The following is a 19,217-nucleotide window of genomic DNA, read 5'->3' on the forward strand; positions in this document are numbered from 1 at the left end:
TGCTAATATCAACTTCTCGATAAACAACAACTATGTTGAGTCTGACTTGCACACAACCTGACTTGCGAGACAATCTTAATGGTCGCAAGAACAGGGTTGTGCCTGAGGAGCTCCACGGAAGATACCCTTAGTCAAACCTCCGAGAGAACCTGAATTCTTGGAGGAAAGAAGCAATGTCTGACCATGGGGCATACCAGGCACACAGTGCCAATAATGATCCTCTCCCGATAGAGCTGGAGAGCCATGTGCCTAGCACATAGTTGAAGCCCCATTGCCCAGAGGCTTCAAAATGGCCGACATCACTACATACAATGGGACGACGGACCCATCCGACCATATGTCCAAGTTCAACCGATTGATGTTCGTGCACTGCGTCTTTGAGGACGCGTGATGTCACTTCTTCCCATTAACCTTGACAAGTGCAACAAATGAATTATTCACGAAGTACAAGCCATGTTCCATCCACTCCTAGTGACAACTGTCCTCCAAGCTCCGGAACAATTCATAGCAGCCCGGAAGGTAGGGGTGTACACGGTTTATTTTGGTACGGTTTAGAAGAATTTTTAAACCAAATCGCTCATGCAATTTTTTCAAAATGAAAAACCAAACCAAACCATTAAAAATAAAAAACCAAACAATAAATAAATAGTTTGGTGCAGTTTGATATGATTATAACCATATAACTAAATTATAAAAAATTTAAATTGTTTTTTTTATAAAATAATTAACTAAAAAATTGTATTTATATAATAATAATAATAATAATAATAATAATTTTAGTTTTACTTTTATGACCATAAAATTATACAAGAAGCTTAGTGTCATTATTGTTATGAGTATATTTATTTTTAATCATTTTATAGAAGAAAGAAATTCAAATGTTTACTTTCTATACAAAGAGAGACTTTACATTTATCTTTTCTTAATTTTGGAAACTTGTGCATTTATTAATTACTACTAAAAATATGTTTTTAATAATTAAATTGCTTGGCTTGGGTGGTTGGGTAGACTTTATATTAACTTAAGTGTAAGGATTCAAAACTTTGCACCCTTATTTATAAAAAATATTTTTTTAGAAAGAATCATGGTTTTGTCCAATTTAATTGGTTTTAGAAAGTTAGAAACTATGACACAACCATTAAAGTTGAGCGGTCCAGTTTAATCGAACCATTAGAAACAGTTTCAACAGTCACGATTTTTGGCGGTTTGATGCAGAGAAATTTAGGTTCCAAATTGCAGTTTGCAGTTTATATGAACACCTCTACCAGAAGGTTAACTTCGAGGTCAACGCCATGGCCAAAATCAAGCAAGGGAAATTTAAGACCCTCAAAACGTATATCAAGTGCTTTAAAGAGGAAGTTGCAAGGACCAAGAGGGTCGATGATGGTCAATAGCTTATGGCTTTACAAGCTGGTATATGACTAGGTTCTCCATTATGGGATGACCTGCAAAGACGCGGATGCCACCGGCTCGATGAATTTATTCGTCAAGTCCAAGAATACATACAATGGGAAGATGCCTAGATTGGTGCTTTTGGAGGACCCATCTCCATCCCAGGTCCTACCATCTCAACAACTACAACGCCAAACTCCCACTTCTCACCCTACACTTACGCACAGACAAGTGTATTGAGTGCACCACAGTACAATCCCACTATTCCACTGGTCGGCTACATTGTCATGCCCCCTGGGTACAGAGAAGCTCCCACTGGATTCAATGCTTTTCAGCCTGCTTTCAGTACTGGAGTAATTGCTCCCTCCCAATCAATTATGCTTAGTGAGGGCCCAAGTGGAAGTAAACACAGGGGCAAGAACAAAGGGAGCAAGAAAGTGAATAAGTATTCCGAGGAAAAATATTCAGCCCAGTATTCCAAGTACTCTGAGCTAATTGATACTCGAGAGAATGTATATGTGGTGATGGTACAACAAGTCCACTACCAGAGGCCACAACCTATCCGAAGTGAAAGGGAGAACGGAGATGGGAGGAAATTTGGCAAATACCATAATGACATTGGTCACAATACCAATGAATGCAGGAAGCTGTGCGATGAGATTGAAAATCTCATCAAGTTAGGGTACATTCACCAGTACAGAAGGGGCGGTGCTCACCCTGCTTCGACTCCCCTAGGAGTAACCCCCCCCTCGAATCAGAGCCAAGTACCTGTTTCTCCACAGCCCATGGTTCAAGGTCCAACTTCAGTGAATGGAAGGTGGGGACCATCTTAGAAGGACCCCATCTAGGACGAGAAGCAGTGGTGAACTTTCTATGAAGAACCAGGATGTCTTTGCCTGGTCCTTTGTGGACAGGACGGGTATTGACCCAAACATCATCTGCCACGCCTTGAACGTGGATCCAAATGTTGCCCTGATTCAACAAAAAAGAAGACTGCTTGGCTCGACAAGGGTTAAAGCGCTGAGAGCTGAAGTTGACAAATTTCTTGGGAACGTGTTTCTAAAGGAAGCCCAATATCCAAAGTGGGTAGTATATTTGGTGCTTGTCCCAAAGCGTAATGGGACCTGGAGGACATGCATTGATTTTACTGACCTTAGCAAGACCTACCCTAAAGATTATTTTCCCTTGCCAAGAATCGATTAGATAGTGGGCGCAACCTCCAAGTATGAACTCTTGAAATTCATGGATGTGTACTCAGGTTACAACCAGATCTCCATGCATGTCGTAGACCAGGAGAACAGTAGTTTCCAAACAATAAAGGCATCTACTGCTACAAGATCATGTCATTTGGCCTGAAAAATGCAGGGGCCAGCTATCAGAGACTAGTGAACAAGATGTTCAAGAATTAGCTTGGTTGGAACACGAAGGTGTGTGTGGAAGACATGTTGGGAAAGTCCAAAACATCCCCAAAGCATGTAAAAGACTTGGTAGAAGCTTTCTGAGTCCTCTACAGATTCAGATGAGGTTGAATCCACAAAAATTCACATTTGGAGTAGCCTCTATGAAATTCCTGGGAATTATTGTGAGTGCCCGAGGAATAGAAGCGAATCCTGAGAAGATCAAAGCATTGATTCAGATGCCATCCCCTAGGAAGCATAAACATGTGCAAAGTTGTATCAAAGGCGACTAATAAGTGCATCCCCTTCTTCAACACCCTCCGAGGAGGTCAGCAGTTTGAATGGACATAAGAATGTGAGCAAGACTTCCGACAGCTTAAGGCACACTTGGAAAATCCTCCAATATTGTCAAACCCGATAGAATGATAACCATTTCTCCTTTACCTGGCCGTCATAAGGCATGCCATTAGTGAAACAGTGATACAAGAGGAGGGCTGCACTCAGTATCCGGTCTACTATATCAGCAAGTGAGTCCTCATAGTAGAATCTAGATATGATATGATGGAGAAGCTAACTTTTTGTTTGATGATAGCTTCATAGTAGGTCAGGCCCTATTTCCAGGAACACCTCATTAAAGTTCTCACCAACCAACCTCTAAGGCAAGTCTTCTATAAGCTAGAGTCTTCTAAGAGACTCCTCAAATGGCCAGTCGAACTTAGCCAATTCGACATACCACACCACTTGAGGACTGCCATCAAAAGACAAGCGTTGGTTGAATTCATCGCAGATTGCACTGTAATATCCGAAGGGCCTGAGGAAGCCTTGTTTGTTGGGCCTATATGGAAGTTGTATGTGGATCGATCATCCAATGAGAACGGGGCCAGAGTAGGGCTAATCTTTGTATCAGTCGAGGGACATAGGATTCACATTGCCCTAATATTTGGATTTGACACCTTTAATAATGAGGCTGAATACGAGGCCCTCTTAGCTGGATTACAAGTTGCCCGAGAGCTTAAAGCTGAAAGACTTGAAATCTACAATGATTCTCAGCTGGTGGTGAACCATGTCCTCATAGAGTATCAAGCTTGTGGTACCAAGATGGTTGCTAACCTGGCCAAAGTCCAAGGAATGCTACACAGCTTCAAGAAATTCAATATCCGACAAGTTCCACTTGAACAAAACTCCAACGCCTATGCTCTAGCCAAACTTGCCACTACTAAGGATGTGGAGAGGCTTGATGTGGTCACAATTGATTACTTGGCGTCTCCATGCATCATAAAGCCTGAGGAAGTGGAAATAGTCCAGCCTTAAGACAGTTGCATGGCACCTATAACAAAATATCTTGTCTCTGAAGAACTATCGCCAGACTAAAAGTGGCTTGAAAGCTACTCTATAAAGCTCCTTGGTATGTGATTTTTGGCACCAAATTATACAGGTGATGATACTCACTGCAATTACTTCGATGTGTGTCTGAATAGGAAGAAAAACTTATCCTCTGAGAAATGCATGAAGGCTTTTGCAGAGACCATGCTCGTGGGCAAAGACTTGCCAAAAATATTTTGCGACAAGGATATTTCTGGCCCACGATCAACAATGATTCGATGGATTATGTCAAGAGATATGATAAATGATAGTGGTACGCTAACATCCACCGAGCTCCTCCTAATGAGCTTACTTATATGACAAGTCCATGACCCTTTGCAGTCCGTGTTGGTATTAAAAGTGTAAATAAAAGATACGCAACTGAATGGATTTTTTAAAAAAATTATTAATACCAGCTAGGATCATACATATATAAATATATTAAACCACATACAAATAGATTAGAGATTACCTCTTGAAGCCTATCAAGTATCCATGAATCTTTTTGTATAAATCAGCAATCTTCCAATCCAGATTCTGAAAGCTCACACCTTGATCTTCCAGACCAATCTTCAAGCACACAAGGACGTGTGTGGGCAAGTATGATTCAAAAGATTGATTTAGGACTCTCTAGATGTACTCAACACATGAGATATAGAGAGGTTTGATAGAGAGAAGATGTATTGAATAGTTTTTCATGTTTAGAAAAACTATCGCTTTCTTTTCAGAGAGGGAGTTTGATAGTCAAATGAAAACCACTTCTTGAAAAGTATCGCTTTTTTTTTCCAGTTTTATAAATATAATTAACTAATTTAATTAATCTTTATTTTATTTAAAATAAAATTCATCATTTATAACCTATTTAATTATTTAATTTAAATCATATTTAAAAAAGAATAATTAAATAAACAAATTATTTGAAATTCAAAATTCAAATCCCAAGAATAGGAAATCCCTGTGTGTGGAGCCACACCATTAGGGTTATCCCTAAATTTCTCATTTGTTTGTTTAATTTATATTTAAGACAATATATTTATCCCAAAATAAGTATCAGTTAATTCAAAATTAACTTTATCTTAAAATTAACTATATTGTAAGAGTAAGCCCGAGAACTTAGCTCACTTCCTGATGACCAAACGCTCGAGAAACAAAGCTAAGTACCTCAGGACTGAAAAGGGCTCATAAGTCCTGAGTTTTTTTAAAACTTGGGTCCACAAAGCGGATAAAATTAACGGTTAAACTAAGTCAATTTTTTTCATGATACCAAATTACATTATGAAATTGATAAATCTTGTATTTTTTAAGTCCAATATGCATACCAAATGATGTATGTAAATGTAAGAAAGTAAAGGAAAAGAAGGCCAAGCAAGTAGATCATAAAAGCCATCGAAAAGTGTAAATATGTACAACATTGCTCGGGGGCTTGAACATTTAAATTGTTTGTGCCCCAAAACTATGGCTCGTAGGCCTACTATACAAAAAGAAAATAATAAAATATAATTAAATAAGAAGCTGGTCTAATCTTGCTAAGAAGGAACCCCCTTGATGAGATCTACAACAGGGTTAGGTTCGGGAGGCCAGCCACCAGAAGTAGAAGTGAAAATTAGCCTTAAGGCATTCCTCAAAGAATTCCTAGGTGGCATCGGCATCACTAATGAAGCTCAAATCTATGTCTCGTTGTGGAAACACGTCAAGTAAAAAACATTTTTGATGATGTCATCCATATCTTTTTTGAGGGACTCAACCTCGGAGACCACAATCCTATTGTGGACCTTTGCAACTTGCTTCACTCTTCGAAGGCTGCTGACCTCCTTTGCGATCTGAGAGACTGCTTCCTTGAGGGACTTGGCTTGTTTTTTGTTTTTTTTTTTTAGCTTTGGTAGCCTCTCCGTTTGCTATTTGGGCATCCTCCCTGGCTACCCTGGCCTCCTTTGCAAAACGAGTGGCTTCTTCTCAAGCCTGGGTGGCCTCCTCCCAAATTTTTGCATCCTCCTCCTTGGCCGCCCTAGCCTCCTCCTGGGCTGCCTAAGCTTCTTCCAACGCTTTGGTGGAAGCCTCCCCAAGCTATTGAGAACAGGCCTTCTCCTCCTCGAGAGCCGCCCTGAATTATGTCACCTCCTTGGCAGGGGCGCTGGCCTTCGAATTCAACTTGGCTAGCTTGTCCTTGGCTTGCTGGTGTTCATAATATTTATCGATCAAGATGTTCCCCAGATGCTGGCACATCAAAGACGACTAAAAAACAAGGCAAAATTAGTACTAGCGCTAAATGAAGACATGAATCGAATATTGGAAGAGGATGTTTACCTTGACAGTGGCTTGCTGGCACGAAGAGATGAGGGGGGCTCCATTGTCATCTCCCAGTTGGGAAATTCTACGGGCGGTCAGCTTACACATGGTGGAACTGACCCCTTGGAAAAGCTCCGCGACTAGTGGAGCAAAAAAATTGTCGAGCTTTTTGGTGAACAAACTTTCCAGTTGGGCCTAGCCGATTGGAGGTTCACGAGGCCTCTCCTTTGGAGGCTTAAACTAATGGATGTAGTCTCCCATCACATGGAGTGAAAGGTAGCCTTTCTCCAGGCGAGCATTGAAATGATCCACCATAGCGGTATACCTCTTGAGCAGTTCACCCTCGTAGTGGTCAGGATACACTAGCAGGCGGGGAGGACTTATGTTATCCAAAGAGTAGGCGTGGATGATGTGGCAAACATTTTTAACACGTGGCTGATACCTGACAGAGGTTCTGTTCGACCATCGACTAGGGAGATTCCCCTAGCGTAACATTTGGACTTTATATACGACCAGCTTGGTCGTATACTCCGTATATTTTGAGAAGATCTTGTGCAATTATAATCATATCCGAGATTATCTCCCATGATTCCTGAGTATCCAATTAATTAGGAAATAATATCTGTAACAAATTTATGTAATCTTCCTTGAGCCTATAAATAAAGAAAAATAGCTCAAGGAAGGGGACCTTTTTTTTTCGTGGCTAATTTGAGTTTATGCTTTACAGGAGAATTATAGCTATTACGTTCCGATTGTATTATTCATCCCTCTGAGGCTGGTGAAACTCGAAGAACCCTAGCTCTTTGATCACTCCTTTGAGAATCAATATCAATAATAGCTTAAGTGGACATAGGTAATTACCAATTCTTGGGGCCGAACCACTATAACTTCGTTGTGTCGTTTACTGTTCTTTCCATTAGATCTACTTCAATACCTTCTATCACATCAAGCATTTGACTCCATGTCAGTTGACCAAAATGAGGGTCAGCATTTGGGTGCTTTCATTGAGAGCTTGAGACGAGGTTGTTGAAGCACTAATGGCAAAAACAACAAGGAAACTGGGCAGGCTACTGACGCTACACCATCTATACCTCCTCCTCCGAACATGGCTGAGAATGAGCCACACTTGGAGTTTGATGAGGAGGAACTGGACTCCAAAATGCTGAGAAATACTCTGGGAGTATTGTAAGATGAATTGGCCAATTTGAGGGCCAGTCAAGAAAGTGCCGCGGAGACCATGGCACGACAGCAGCAAGAAATAGAGCGTCAATGCCAATAGCTGAGTGAAAGACAGACGGAGATGGACCATCATCAGAGGGAGGCCATGGCAGCTCTCAAAGCCGCCCTCCAATTGGCTAGGAGTCAAGCCGCACCAGCCTCGTAGCCTGACCAACCCCTGAATGGGCCATCTCAAAGAAATCCCAATCCTAGCCTCCGCTCCAACCAATGAGCCCTCAAAGGCCGGAGCAGCCACCAATGCCTCAGGATGATGTCCCTCCTAGGGACCCTGAGACGCAACCTCCATCCCAGGCTGGTCGAGGCAATCCCCCACTTCCAAGGCAGAATAGGGTTGGGCAGCAGCCCTGCAGCCCTAGACGCCCAAGGGGTGAAGAGCTGCACCCACCGAGCAAGGGGCAGCGTCCTTCTAGCAACAGAAGGAACTCAGAAACAAGCTCTACGGTTAGGGGCCCCCCACGGCATGATAATGGACGGGGACCTACCGACCAGCGCAGGCCTCCCCCTAACGCTTGGGAAGTTCCAGCCCAAGGAGGCAACCGAGGAGACAGTCGGTCCCACCATAGCCAATTAAGGTTCAGAGATGGCCATGGCTACAATGAGGCAGGGAATCGAAAATAAATGTTACATCAGCAGGAATTGACTTACGCTAACTATCTCGTTCAGGTCTCTATTGAGAACTTGATCATCCTCCATAGAAGCAGTTTCAGTAATAGCTGCCTGGCTGCGTTTATGCTTGGAGAGCTTGTATATTCTCTCCCTGGCAGAGCTAACCACGAGGCTGGGCAAGGAGCCTTTGGGCTGAGTGTGCAATGTTTGGCTGCTAGGAGCCTTTAAAGAAGGCTGCTGGTCGGCGAGAGTTGAGGCCGAATGCTCGAGGGGCGTTGGAGGTGGTGATTTCTCCTTCGAAGGGGTGGTAGCCAGAGGATCGTCCGTTCGGGCCTTCTTCGAGGCAGTCTTACTGCTCTCCCCTCGAGCCCTCTTGCTGTCCTTCTTTTGTCCAGAAGAGGCGGCAGCAGCCCTGTAATGCTCAAACACATCCCAGGAGTCCATATCTGCACAAAAGGAAACAATGCGGGCAGTGAGACAAGGTGGTCACACAGGGCCAAAAAATGAAAGTGAAAAGATTACAAGTAAAGTACCCGCGCTACAACTATTGGTCGCTACATTATTTACTGAACTACCTACTGCCTGGAAGAAATCTGAATTTAAGATCGGGGCATTCTTAAAGTTGCCATCCCCGTTGAACAGATGACAGGGAATTGGAAAATGGTTTAAAAGCGAAATTACTGTACCGTTATCATCCGATGAGTCGTCAAAGAGTTCGGTAGGCTCGGCAGCCTTTTTCTTTCCTTTTCCTTTGGGAGCCAAGGGCCTCTCCGCTCAGTGAGTGTCACCAAGTTCCCTGATTGTAACCCCAGTTGGTCTCCTCTGTGGAGGAGACGGTTGGGGTTGTTGCTCGGGTTCTGCTTCGGTGCGAGCATTCCCCGCCGAAGGCCCACTCGTAGTTGGTTGAGGGTCCCAGAGGCCAGCCAGCCTAAGGTTAGCCTCTATAACTAAATTTTTGACACTCTTCTCAGCATCTGACATGCTGGCTAAGAGTGCCACCCTTGACTCCATCCTTGGAGTTGGGTTCGGTCGCAGTCATGGGCCTGAAACACATTGAAAGTTCAAGACATTGTGGTGGAGAAACACTAAGTGAAGAAGCCAGTGATGTGAAAGTTTTACCTCCTGGTGTGAAAGCTAAGTTGTCCACGACCAGGTCAGGCGTAAGGAAATACTCCTGGTAGTACCTCCCCACGTTAGAGAAATGGGTTGTGCCAGTCAGGAAAGTGCGCCCGGTTTCCTGATGACAAAGATGGAAGAACCCCGTTCCTTCTTGGTTGGGGTTAGACTTGAGGTCGAACAGGTAGTTGACCTCATGTGGCGATGGCGTGGGCCATCTTTTCTGGCTATACAGAATATAGAGTGCAGCCAACATTCTATATCCGTTTGGGGTAATTTGGAAGGGGGCAACTCCGAAGTAGTTGGCTACCCCCTGAAAGAATGCATGAAGAGGCAAAGTGGCACCTGACTCAACATGAAACCGTGACCAGGCATTGTAAGAACCTCCAGGAAGATTAGCCCTTTGGTTTGGGTTAGGTTTGACTAGGGTCACCCCTGTTAGATTGTATTTTTTCAAGTAGTTGGCGATCATTCTGACCGTCACCCTACTTGCGGAGACAACATGCCACTCGATGTCTGGCTGAATAGCCTGTCGGGGGCAGGCATGCCCTTGAATGTTTGGGTCAGGAATATTTTCGTCTCGACCACTGGTCGAGAGGGCATCAGCAGTAGACTGATGAGAAGTGTTGGAGGTTTTTCTTTTCTTGGCTTTAGTTTTGGTGCGAGCCATATTTTGGGTCGAAACTGGGGAAGTGTTTAGGTTAAGGCGAGAAAAAGGAATATCTGGTATTAGTGTTGAAGGATGTTCTTCATCTTCAAGCAGTTGAACTAGGAGGTTGTCATCAATGGGTCTTTCTTCTCCTTACGGGTCTTGCATATGAACTGCAAACAGACAAAGGAGGAGATAAGACGCACAGCCTGGGAACTTATGTTGAAAGTTGGAATAACGTTGCTCGCGTTTATCAACCAGCAGCATTCTAGTCGAACACTAAGCAGTTTGAAAAATAGATCAAGAAGGAAAGTAAAAGGTTTTCTGAAAAGAAGCTTTTTCAACTCCTAAGGGGCGGGAAAAACCCAGTTTTTCAACTAGCCTTAAAATTGAATTTTTACGTCGATTTTACACCCTAAACCTATGATCCTGACTATCGAATCGATTCCTAATTTACGTAAAGCAAAAGTACACTTCCCTATCAAGCATCAAATAGTATATACAAAATCGTCACAAATTTATACTCAAGAACGCAAAGAGTTTCAGAGCACAGAGGCATAATACATGGCATCTCAAAAGGTCAAACGTCAAAGAAGAGTTACCTGAACGAAGGTTGGAGATTCTGAAAGATAGAAGCTTTGGGTTTGTAGGCGAAAGATCCTTGGCAGGGCGTCTGAAAACTTCGAAGTTCTAGGCTCTAGAATATGGTTCTTGAAAGTTTTTAGCAAGAAGATGGTGAGTAAAAGGTTGAAAGAAGAAGGTGGGGGTTACTTATAGAAACCGAGGTGTGCCAAAAAGGAGCAATCATGACTTACCATTTTCGAGGTATGGGGGAGTGTAACAGCCATCAGAATGGTTTCTTGGAAGCCAAAAAGGTGCAATTGGTTGTGGTTGGTTCACAGTTTCCGAGAACGCACGAGGGACTTTGACAGATTTCGTGGGGCATATGAAAGGTTTTTTTTTCCTAAGTTTACTTATTGCTGGTCGCAATAAATAAACTTGCAGGGCAAATGTTATCCAAAGAGCAGGCGTGGATGACGTGGCAAACATTTTTAACACGTGGCTGACACCTGGCAGAGCTTCTGTTCGACCATCGACCAGGGAGATTCCCCTAGCGTAACATTTGGACTTTATATACGACCAGCTTGGTCGTATACTCCGTATATTTTGAGAAGATCTTGTGCAATTATAATCATATCCGAGATTATCTCCCATGATTCCTGAGTATCCGATTAATTAGGAAATAATATCTGTAACAAATTTATGTAATCTTCCTTGAGCCTGTAAATAAAGAAAAATAGCTCAAGGAAGGGGACCTTTTTTTTGGCTAATTTGAGTTTATGCTTTACAAGAGAATTATAGCTATTACCTTCCGATTGTATTATTCATCCCTCTAAGGCTAGTGAAACTCGAAGAACCCTAGTTCTTTGATCACTCCTTTGAGAATCAATAGCAATAATAGCTTAAGTGGACGTAGGTAATTACCAATTCTTGGGGCCGAACCACTATAACTTCGTTGTGTCGTTTACTGTTCTTTCCATTAGTTCTACTTCAATACCTTCTATCACATCAAGCATTTGACTCCGTGTCAGTTGACCAAAATGAGGGTCAACAACTTCCAACCTCCCATGATGGACGGTCTTAGAAACTTGGGATTTTTGGAGCATTAGCCGCCGAAGGACTTCAACAGATATGCGAAGTGGCTACTTCCCCAATGACACATCCACAATTAGAGTGTTAGTCACATCCCGAGACTCCTTGGAGAGAGTCTGCAATTTCTTCTACATCTTAGGGGGAAGAGAAGGTTCCACCCCCTCACAAAGCTCTTTTAGACCCTGAGGCATCGAAGCTGCCAGCCACCGACATGAGCTGGTTTGTGGCACGAGCGAGAGCTCCCAACCTTATGTGATCTGCAAGGAGAAAAATGGCGTGCATACTTTGCAAAAACAATTGAAATAAAGCAATAAAAGAACTTGAAAAAAAAATTAAGCTTGTCAAGAGCACGTGGGATTCTCGGAAAGCCCCACCACTTGATGACTCCTCCAGGTGAAACATCGACTGTGCAAAGACCCTCATATGTTTTCCCATCTTCTGAGTGGTTTTGGTATTATACTGGCAGAACCATGATGAACGAAATGAAGTCACATCATCGAGAGGCACGTAGCCCCAGGGAAGCAAACACTTATTTGGTTGATGATGATAGTAGTCGATGAGGTCCAAGTAATTTTGATACTCCTCCTGAGTCCAGTGATGATCATGGGTAAGGCCACATCGAAGGAGCATAGAATAAATCTACACATACTCCGAACTTACCTTGATCCAATGAGGAAGCTCCAATTTCCGCTTCAATTACCTCCTCAATTTCCTGCCCGAGGCGAGCTTCTTGGGCTACATGGATTGCTTGAGCATTTTCAAAGAACTTTTCTGCCAACCGTTTATTGTATTGGGCCTTGGCCAATGCGTCTATTTTCTAGATGTGAATCATGGCCTGTGATCGGGTCCTGGAAGAGTTTCAGAACCTGGCAAGATCTAGGTTCCCAATTCGTTGACCATCGTGGTTCAGCCCTGCTTGGACTAGGTTCTCCATAGTCCCCAACTGACTCAGGTCCAGCTACACATTCGAGAATTCCTTCATTGACTACAGACATTCTTGGTAGGTAGTGATGTACATGGTACGAATGAAAGGGCCTAAACAAAGAAAAAATAAACTAAGTCTAAAAAATTTATGAAAATCAACAATTGTGTGCTCATAAATTAATGGGAAGACTTAACAACCTTGGCGAAGTCTAGGAGTAATGTTGGGTTGTCCTGGAGAGGGAAGTTGGTGGTGAAGAAAAACTGATGTTTAAAACCCCAAGTGTGGCTCTCTTTTATGAGGGTCCTTGTAATGGAAATAGGATTATTTTATCAAAGTCTAGAGCGCATCCAGGTCACTCCCTTTCTTCTTGGGAGAGGGTTCTAGCCATCGATGGTGCTTGTACTAGACTTATAGGCTAGCAACGAATCTGTAGCTGTTGGAGCTCACCTGGAAAAAGGCGATCCCGAAAAACTTTAAAAATTTTACAAAATACTGGTGGAGTGGAAGAGTTGTTCCCGCGTGAAGATGTGACCATCTCTAGGCCTCGAATCCATGGATGGTCTGGTGGGACCTCTCTGATTCTGACAATGAAAAATGAGGCATCCTTCATTGCAAATCCCATAATGGGATTTTATGCCGGCCAAGGCGTCCAAGTTCTTTAACTTGGTCGAGATATGCTACACTTCGAATCTGGGGCCTTATACTAGGTTGATTCATTAGGGATTGGGCCCATGTTAACCTCAGCTTGGGTCAAAAGGTGCACCACAATTTGTGTCGCTACTGCTATTGGCCTCTTTGCCACTAGAGCTATGTGATCCACTGCTTGAGCCTCCTTGGGATCCTGTCCTTGTTCTCGGGCCATGATTTGGATTTCCTGATCAAGCCCATAGAGAAATGTGCTGATGAAGTTCTCTGAGCACCTCAAACATCTAAAACAAAACTAAGCAGTTAGTATCCTAATCGAAAGAAAATTGTAACGCCCCACGTCACAATGACTACTTCCTGGAATGACGGCTGGCCCTACAAACCAACAAAAATATTTTTAGCGTGCTTTGTCCTCACTCACACGCTTCATGGGAAAACTTCTTAGAAGGTCACCCATCATGAGATCATGAGATTACTCCAGGTCTAGCATGCTTAACTTTGGAGTTCTCAAGTGATGGGCCATCGAAAAGAAGATGCATCTTGTTGGCATAGGTAGTACCCATCAATCCATTTGAGCCATCTTCAACTGTGTGGTCCCATACCTACGTGGTATTAGAATCATCACACTTGAACTTCCCCAGGCGATGTGGGATTGCACAACTTTACCTGGTCTTTCCCCCTACGGATCACGAGATACTAAATGTCACAATCAACCACCCTTAGGGGTCCGATGTCCCCGTCGGACACACTTCCAATTGAGTCCAGGCTGTGATACCATTTGTAGCGCCCCACGTCACTATGGCTGCTTGCTAGAATGACGACTAACCCTATAAAGAAATACAAGTCATTTCAGCGTGCTTTGTCCTCACTTGCACGCTTCTTGAGAAATCATCTTAGGAGGTCACCCATAATGAGATTCCTCCATGTCATGCATGCTTAACTTTGGATTTCTCAAGTGATGGGCCACCGAAAAAGAAGATGCTTCTTGTTGGCATAGGTAGTACCCATAAATCCATTTAAGCCCTCTTCAATTGTGTAGTCCCATACCTACACAATATTAGAATCATCATACTTGACCTTCCCCAAGCGATGTGGGATTGCACAGCTTTACCTGATCTTTCCCCCTACGGATCACTGGATACTTACTGTCACAAAAATGCTCAGAACACGAGAATACCCTACAACTATTGCTCGGGGATAGAAGAAAGAAGGGAGATTTTCTATAAAATGAGTGTTCCCGGTGCATCAAGATGTCACCGGAGAAACTAGTGGAAGCTCAAGAACATGACCAAATCGTAGACCAAACAATGGGGAGCCAACACGTGACTGTAGGGAAAACTTATACAGGATCTTTATTTATTTTCATGTACATCTAATATTAAACAAGTTAATATGAGACAACCTAGAACATGTTTCTAAAATTGAATTCAAAGAGAAATAAATAATAAGAATACTTACATTATACGTAGCAGAATGAAAGAGTCATTCCTTCAGTTTCTCTAACCCTTGTATCCTTTCTGTCGAAGAGTATTACCAAGAAACTGAATTGATCTTCTATTTTCTTCACAGTCTTCCAAAGTATCCTTGAAATCTCCTAGACTAGAGTGGGCAATTCTCAACACATGAGATAGATACAGAGAGAAGAAGAGAGAAGAACAATAAGGCTTAGAAAATGACTTATGTTTAGAGAGAATCTAAAACTTATCAGAAACTTGTGTTTAAAAAATATGAACTTATCTTTTGACTTGTGATTTCAACTCTCTCTTAACATTCCTTTTATAGACTCAATAAGGTCATTTATTTAATTAAAAAATCAATAAAAGAATAGCCAATAACCAGCCCTAGGTCGAAATTATTATGGGTTTTAGGCCCGTGAAATTTCCCATTTGATTCTGCATTATTTTCTATTGATTTAATTAATTAAATAATTATTTAAATCCTTTATAAAATTAATTATTTATAATTTGAACCTTGATTTAAACTTATTTATTAATTTAGATACCAATTTATCTTAATTAATAAATTTGCCTTAATTTCTCTTTTCTTCTCTAAATTACATAACTCTACGAAACTATCCAAAATTGACTTGGTCAACTTTGATAATTCTAATTGATAATTAAATAAATTAATTGAGACTATCTAGATGATTTTATCCAAGGTACAATAGAGACAATGGGCCAATGAAATCAAGCTCCAATAAGTTATCATAAATCTAACAAATAAATTTACTAACTTATTAATTCCTCGTGACTCCACTAAAGACTCGGACTTGCACTCTTGAATTCATAGAACGCTCTATAACAAACATAGATACACTATTAATTATCCATTGTTACAACCATAATTGTCACTTAATCCTCTATAGAAGGTCTACAATGAGATGGGACTAAAATACCGTTTTACCCCTCATTGTATTTTATTCTTAAAACAATTAGTTCTATGTAAATGATATTTTAGTAAACTAATATTAATTACTGAAATGAGATCTCTATCATTTAGCACATTGAACCAAAATAAAAGGAAACCATTGTTTCACTTCTTCCTCAGAAGCTATAGATGTTCATATCTGTGATTAACACTCCCACTCAATTATACTACCGAGTTCCCAAGATGTAAGTATGGGCTAGTCCGTAGGGTAAGCTGGTAATAATTGAGATTGAATTGACCTATGGTCAACCATATGATATGCGTAGAATAGATAATAATGGTATGTTTACTTATCCTATCAACTATCAATATCTGCTCAGTCCGATGTAACAAATACATCTGATCTTATTTACTTTGCTAATGTTCTAGAAAGAACATAACACTACAATGTGTAAGCAGATCATATCGTAGATTGGCAAGTCAGTGTAAATCATGTGCACTGACTAATCTTAGGACTAACTTATTTTGAACATATAATCATTTTTATATTCCATTGTGATTACGTCACTATAAATATGATTAGCTATATGCTCGGGATTTAATAGAATTTTATATTAAACAAATAATCATGAAAATAAAACATGTGAGCAAAGGGATTGACCAAGTCAAAAAATGATTTCTATTCTTTTATTGATAATAAATGAGATTACAAAGAATTTTGGGTTGTAATTAGGGCATAAAACCCCAACAATGACACCCCCTTTTTGGAAATGTTAGTTCTCGAGGATACTCAGTGGTCACTACTCGAGGACGAAATCCCACAAAAATGATTTCTTTTGATGAAGTCTCCACTGTTCCCAAAGATGAGTGAAGACTTGCGGGGCAAATGTTTTCCTTATTTTCACCAAGTGACCGTGACATAAATTAAGAGTGATTAGGGGTCCACAAAAGCTATTTAAAGCTCTCTAGAAGTTGTTTAGGGTTCCACGGGAGCTGAGTTCAGTTCGCATCACCATTTGTCACAACCGGAGGAGCACATCCTTCGAAGGCATTACCTTTCGAGGACCTAGTCAAAGAATAATTCTCCATGTTGTAATCATCTCCTCCAAACTTGTGAGAACTCTTCTCCGGAGTAGGAGGACAGTTGCCAAGTGTCAACCAAATAAACACCTAGACCACATACATCCTTCTGACACCTACTGTCACAGAGATTGTGGTGCTAATTCCATAAAAGCGGGAAAAAGGATGTCCCACGATGTCGTCTGACACGGGAAAATGTGTAGCTACCACATTGACAGAGTTAGGGGCATTTTCCACAACAAAATAGTGGGTTGAACTTCCTCGTATTGGGCCCATTGAGATACATTGGAGCCCACCAGCTTATTAAATACTGAATGTGGCTATTTATGAAACAACAAACCTCCATTAAGAGAGGATAATTGTAATCAGCTCCAATTAACGAGCTTAAATGTCCAAGCTGCCTATAAGTAGGGCTAGGGCACACATTGTAAATGATCAGATTTTCATTTTTTTAGAGCTTGAGTTGTACACGTTCTTCATCATCCTAATAAAATGACTTGTGGACTACAATTAATTAATAACCTGAACCTTGTAAATCTGGGGTTCTATTTCTTTTTCTTTAAGCTTTTATCTTGTTTTAGATGTTGGCAAAAAAGTCAAACAACAAAGTTCATAAGAAAAATAAAATTTAAGGGTAAAAACTAAAATTTGGGAGCGAAATCATTTAAGAGAATTAGTTAGTAGTAAAACAAGATAAATATTGTCACTTAGGGGCATTTGAAGATACTAGTAAAATTGAGGAGTCAAAAGGATATACTATTAACAAAAGTGAGGAGAAAAATTTACCAATGTTGTACAAATTATTATAAATCTCACATAGAGGGTGTGTGAAAATTCGGATGCATTTATAAAAGTATAAGTTACATCATCACTATAAATTAGAGATAAATTGACATCTTTTTATGTCATGTGGCAAACTTGCGGGATATAAAAATTATGAAAAGACTTATTACGTCTGACATGATGAGAAGTATTGTCTAAAATATTATGTCTTGCATTGTCAGAATTTTTTTTTTTACTAAAATGTAATGCCTCCTAATAACCAGGACCATTACACTGTGTGTTTAAAATTGTGCTTAACTCGTTCAGCAAGTTATTTGGACCAAAACGTGTAGTTAAGGTTAATTAAAATTTGGTATAAAAGTTTTTTGAATAAGCTTTGGCAACTTTTCATTAAAAGATTTAGTACATAACACAGGATCCCAAAGACTGAGAAGTTTAAAAAGGTTGATAAAAAGGAAAATAAATGAAGTACATAACATCCGTCATAAACGGCAAAACCACGAAACCCTAGCTTTCTAAAAGAAGTCTCGACCGTGGCGATCGAGTAGGCTGCCTATGTGCACACTACCCCGAAGCTCTCCAACTCATTGCTGGTCCAGCTTCCCCTTGCCCTTACCTGCACCACGTAGCATCCGTGAGCCGAAGCCCAACAAAAAAAGTCAAATAAACAGAAACAGATAATCAACAGATCACAGATAGCAATCTTAACAGTAACAAACATACTCAAGAAGGCGTTAAACTCAATTATATGACCATAGGATCAAATGAGCGCATATCGCACTTCCAAAATGGCTCAGCCATATGGCCTGATCATGACCATAAGCTGAGCTTTTCAGTCAGCTTCAATCAAATAAACAATTCATACATAACACAGTCATTCATGTTTAAACAAATATTCAAAAATATGTTTATAGTAATTCTTAATAACTAGGGTTCAAGCCCTAATCATAACCCGGGTGCAGTTTTCTTACCTCATGTCCCGAGCAGATAGCGTATGGCGACCTTGAGCGCAATCCTTACTCCCAAGCCTATCGGTACAACCTAGTCACAACATAATAACATATAATTTTCAAGAACTAAACCAATTAAAACTTCAAGATTGATTCCTAGCCTCTAGGACCTCGAATTCTACTAAAACGATTAGTAGAATCCTTCTCGAGCTTTTAAGTTTGAGTTCTCGTACTCAAAAACCCTATTTGGCCAGTTTCCCCCATTTGAGCTGCGACGCTCTACAATTCAAAGATACCTCCAAGACATTTCTCTAGATACACGCTGCACCACAGCCCACTAGACAACGCGGTGCCAAGGCAATCCGTAGAATCACCCTAGCCTCTGTGTTCATGCGGGTCGCAGCGCTCCAAGAACAGCGCCGCGACGAAACCGTATAAACTTAGATTTTCCAACATTTTCTTCGAGCCATATCCCATAAAACTCACCCTAATTAACTACCAAAGTCGCAATTAATCCTAAGACTCTCAACAACACAACATAGGCAACATATAATCCCTAAGGACCAAACTAAATTCTTTTCACAACTCAAAACCAATCCCACAAGTTTAAAACATATAAAAACTTAAATCACACCAGAATTTCTTCAAAAACCAGAGTAAATCTTACATCAAATAAACATCTACGACCTCAAGTTGCTTCCTAGCCCACTCCACAGCTTTAACTCCTTCAATACCCACCAAGATCACCTCCACGCTTAATATCCCAA

Source organism: Humulus lupulus, chromosome 1 (genome assembly GCF_963169125.1).
Source record: "Humulus lupulus chromosome 1, drHumLupu1.1, whole genome shotgun sequence".
Taxonomy (NCBI): domain Eukaryota; kingdom Viridiplantae; phylum Streptophyta; class Magnoliopsida; order Rosales; family Cannabaceae; genus Humulus; species Humulus lupulus.